The sequence below is a fragment of the Schistocerca piceifrons genome, unplaced genomic scaffold, assembly GCF_021461385.2.
Source record: "Schistocerca piceifrons isolate TAMUIC-IGC-003096 unplaced genomic scaffold, iqSchPice1.1 HiC_scaffold_22, whole genome shotgun sequence".
In the NCBI taxonomy this organism is placed as follows: domain Eukaryota; kingdom Metazoa; phylum Arthropoda; class Insecta; order Orthoptera; family Acrididae; genus Schistocerca; species Schistocerca piceifrons.
The window spans coordinates 1-5,000 of NW_025728119.1; the positions used below are offsets into that span (position 1 = coordinate 1).

The window sequence follows — 5,000 nt, forward strand, 5'->3', positions numbered from 1 at the left end:
CGAGTGATCCACCGTCCTGGGTGATCTTTTCTCAGTTTCCGCCGTCTCTTTCGAGACGGTCGCATAGGCGGGAGTGAGGCGTGTGGCGGCCCCTGTTCCAGCGTTCTGTGTCCAACGGCCTCACGGCCGACGGGCGTCGTACGGCTCCACACCGGAGCGGACAGGCACTCGGGCGAAAGTCATTCAAAACCGGCGCCAGGCGCCAGGTGCCGCAGGCCAGCCGCTCCAGCGCTTCAGCGCTCGTACCACACAACATTGCCGCTAGTTTTGAGAGGCACGCGTGGTTCCGCACGCGGCGCACGGCTACGGCGAGCCGTACAGGTAGCGTGTTGCGCGACACGACACGCACATCGAAAGACATGCAGTCTAGTCGGTAATGATCCTTCCGCAGGTTCACCTACGGAAACCTTGTTACGACTTTTACTTCCTCTAAATGATCAAGTTTGGTCATCTTTCCGGTAGCATCGGCAACGACAGAGTCAATGCCGCGTACCAGTCCGAAGACCTCACTAAATCATTCAATCGGTAGTAGCGACGGGCGGTGTGTACAAAGGGCAGGGACGTAATCAACGCGAGCTTATGACTCGCGCTTACTGGGAATTCCTCGTTCATGGGGAACAATTGCAAGCCCCAATCCCTAGCACGAAGGAGGTTCAGCGGGTTACCCCGACCTTTCGGCCTAGGAAGACACGCTGATTCCTTCAGTGTAGCGCGCGTGCGGCCCAGAACATCTAAGGGCATCACAGACCTGTTATTGCTCAATCTCGTGCGGCTAGAAGCCGCCTGTCCCTCTAAGAAGAAAAGTAATCGCTGACAGCACGAAGGATGTCACGCGACTAGTTAGCAGGCTAGAGTCTCGTTCGTTATCGGAATTAACCAGACAAATCGCTCCACCAACTAAGAACGGCCATGCACCACCACCCACCGAATCAAGAAAGAGCTATCAATCTGTCAATCCTTCCGGTGTCCGGGCCTGGTGAGGTTTCCCGTGTTGAGTCAAATTAAGCCGCAGGCTCCACTCCTGGTGGTGCCCTTCCGTCAATTCCTTTAAGTTTCAGCTTTGCAACCATACTTCCCCCGGAACCCAAAAGCTTTGGTTTCCCGGAGGCTGCCCGCCGAGTCATCGGAGGAACTGCGGCGGATCGCTGGCTGGCATCGTTTATGGTTAGAACTAGGGCGGTATCTGATCGCCTTCGAACCTCTAACTTTCGTTCTTGATTAATGAAAACATACTTGGCAAATGCTTTCGCTTCTGTTCGTCTTGCGACGATCCAAGAATTTCACCTCTAACGTCGCAATACGAATGCCCCCGCCTGTCCCTATTAATCATTACCTCGGGTTCCGAAAACCAACAAAATAGAACCGAGGTCCTATTCCATTATTCCATGCACACAGTATTCAGGCGGGCTTGCCTGCTTTAAGCACTCTAATTTGTTCAAAGTAAACGTGCCGGCCCACCGAGACACTCAATAAAGAGCACCCTGGTAGGATTTCAACGGGGTCCGCCTCGGGACGCACGAGCACGCACGAGGCGGTCGCACGCCTTCAGCTCGCCCCACCGGCAGGACGTCCCACGATACATGCCAGTTAAACACCGACGGGCGGTGAACCAACAGCGTGGGACACAAATCCAACTACGAGCTTTTTAACCGCAACAACTTTAATATACGCTATTGGAGCTGGAATTACCGCGGCTGCTGGCACCAGACTTGCCCTCCAATAGATACTCGTTAAAGGATTTAAAGTGTACTCATTCCGATTACGGGGCCTCGGATGAGTCCCGTATCGTTATTTTTCGTCACTACCTCCCCGTGCCGGGAGTGGGTAATTTGCGCGCCTGCTGCCTTCCTTGGATGTGGTAGCCGTTTCTCAGGCTCCCTCTCCGGAATCGAACCCTGATTCCCCGTTACCCGTTACAACCATGGTAGGCGCAGAACCTACCATCGACAGTTGATAAGGCAGACATTTGAAAGATGCGTCGCCGGTACGAGGACCGTGCGATCAGCCCAAAGTTATTCAGAGTCACCAAGGCAAACGGACCGGACGAGCCGACCGATTGGTTTTGATCTAATAAAAGCGTCCCTTCCATCTCTGGTCGGGACTCTGTTTGCATGTATTAGCTCTAGAATTACCACAGTTATCCAAGTAACGTGGGTACGATCTAAGGAACCATAACTGATTTAATGAGCCATTCGCGGTTTCACCTTAATGCGGCTTGTACTGAGACATGCATGGCTTAATCTTTGAGACAAGCATATGACTACTGGCAGGATCAACCAGGGAGCTGCGTCAACTAGAGCTGAGCAGCCGGCCGCCCGGGAGTGTGTCCCGGGGGCCCGCGCGAACACGCAAGCGTCCGCTCAATCATTCTGCAAACAGGAGGAGGCTGAGCTCCCCTGCACAATACACCTCGAAACCCTCTCAGGTCCCGGCGGCGCGCAGCGCCGTCCCAAGTACTTGGTCGGGTTCGAGAGAGGCGCAATCGCCCGGAGTTAGGCGAGTAGACGCTTTCGGTGCGACCACCCGTGCTCCCAACTGAGCTTGCCGCTGCCGACAGAGGCCCGGGAGCGTGCTGTCGTGGCATTGCCGGCGGGAGACAACACGCGCCACCTACGGTGACCGGCAGCTCCAACGCCAGCGCCACAGAAGGACAAAAGCCCCACTTGGGTGCCGAAGCGAACTCTCCCAGCACAGCGCACGCGCCAACACATCCGCACAGCTGCGATACAAACCACCAGCGAGAACCGCTGGGGCGACCGAGCAGCAGACGGCGTCGCGGCGCCGAGCGCCGGGCGGCGGCGCATCCTCAACGCACACAGTCCTCAATCGGACCAGCACACTGAAGATGTCCACCGCGCTTCGCACCGGGCCCGCGAGGACCTACTTTGGCCGCACGGCGCCGCGCGCAGGGTGCGCCGGCGCGCAGCTGCGACGCCTGCCGCGTCCGTCGGCCGGCGCGCCTGCCACTGGCCGCCCCCACCAGCCGGCTGTAGCGCGTGCGCCCACGCACCGCGCGGCCAGCACGCCGGGAGGCGCCCCCTCACCGGCCGGGGACGGTCCCACCCAGCCACCGCCGCGTATCGCTTCACACCCAGATGCCGTTCAGTTTCGTCGGCATGGTGGGTATCGCTGGAACAACCGGTTAGTACCTCAACCTATCGTCGCCATCACCGATTCACCCCTAGCGAGAACAACCGCACCACAACAGGTTACCATTTGTTCATTTGCGTAACTTCACCAGAAAACGCAGGCGTCCATCGCCATTTGCAACTTCAACGATTATTGCATGCCTGTGTCAGGTGTCACGCCACACTACGTCTGCCCACATACACGCAACAAAATGTGCACGCCTAGACAATACGTGGAAGGTGGCCCCCGTACGTATGCGATGTCCATTGCTCGAACGACTGTCAACCGGCCTCTGTAGCATGTCGCAGATATGGAACGCGGTGCACCATGCCATCACGGTGTGTGAGGAGAGACGACTAGGTCCGAATACATCAACAGACAGCTCATGCTGATCGCCATCCACGGCGTCCGTTCCTCCCACACGTCTCTATGGCGTACCACACTGCAATCCAGCTCTCATAGGGAGACGACACGTAGCTGCGTGCACAATATTTGCACTGTATGGTCCGCCGTTTTTGGGCGCAGTCGTTGTGCGGTCACACATGTGCCACGATGTATCATTCAGTACATAAGGACGAATGTGCAGTACAGATTGTGGTTCACGCGTACGACATCAGCGGACAGTTGACACAGGCCGCACCACAACGTAGCCTGAGTACGTCGCATGCGAAGGGCATTGAACATGCAAACTTCTCACCAACCAGCTTGCGAAGGCAGGGGGCAAGGTGGGGACGTGGGGAGGGGCGGCATGTACGTCCTGCTGCCATCCACATTACAGTGTACAGCAGGAGCATGTGGAAAGTGAGCAAGACTTGCAAGGTGTTTAACATGAAGCGATACACAGGGGTGCGGGCAGTGCGAGTAGCGAACTATATTGCGAGGGTTGCGGGTGGGCAACACTACAGTAATTGAACGAGTCGTATAACAATTACAGAGCAGGTTTAGGCGACAACGTGGGTTACGTTAAGGCACAACATGGGTTAGGTTAAGGCACAACATGGGTTAGGTTAAGGCACAACATGGGTTAGGTTAAGGCACAACATGGGTTAGGTTAAGGCACAACATGGGTTAGGTTAAGGCACAACATGGGTTAGGTTAAGGCACAACATGGGTTAGGTTAAGGCACAACATGGGTTAGGTTGAGGCACAACATGGGTTAGGTTAAGGCACAACATGGGTTAGGTTGAGGCACAACATGGGTTAGGTTGAGGCACAACATGGGTTAGGTTGAGGCACAACATGGGTTAGGTTAAGGTACAACATGGGTTAGGTTAAGGTACAACATGGGTTAGGTTAAGGTACAACATGGGTTAGGTTAAGGTACAACATGGGTTAGGTTAAGGTACAACATGGGTTAGGTTAAGGTACAACATAGGTTAGGTTAAGGTACAACATAGGTTAGGTTAAGGTACAACATAGGTTAGGTTAAGGTACAACATAGGTTAGGTTAAGGTACAACATAGGTTAGGTTAAGGTACAACATAGGTTAGGTTAAGGTACAACATAGGTTAGGTTAGGTTAGGTTAGGTTACACGTTGTTGTACGGAAAGGTGTAGGGGGGGGGGGGGCGGGGGCGGCAGGTTCGTTGATAGTGATTATAGTAAGTGAATGCTTGTGACATGATCAGATTTGTCACGTCAGGATGCACCTTTGGCTTATTAGAGGCGGCGCTCCAATTCTATGCTTGTGTGAGACCTGTGTCTTTGACTCATGTCATTGTTTGTGCGCTGTGACAGGAGGTACTATTGTGATGTTGGGTGCACCGTTGTATAGGACATGTGTGGGTGTTGGTGCCTGGTCTGCGCAATGGTGGATGTCGAAAGGCTGGGATATTGTATTTTCCGCACGGACCTCCTGGTCTGGTTGTGATA

General features: G+C 54.7%; 1 non-coding gene across 1 annotated transcript; it reads right to left on the minus strand.

Annotated features, from left to right (window-relative positions):
* Positions 1 to 374: 374 nt before the first annotated feature.
* LOC124742202 lies at positions 375 to 2,283 on the minus strand. Its single transcript, XR_007010219.1, has one exon. It is a non-coding gene; the product is annotated as a small subunit ribosomal RNA (ribosomal RNA).
* Positions 2,284 to 5,000: the final 2,717 nt, after the last annotated feature.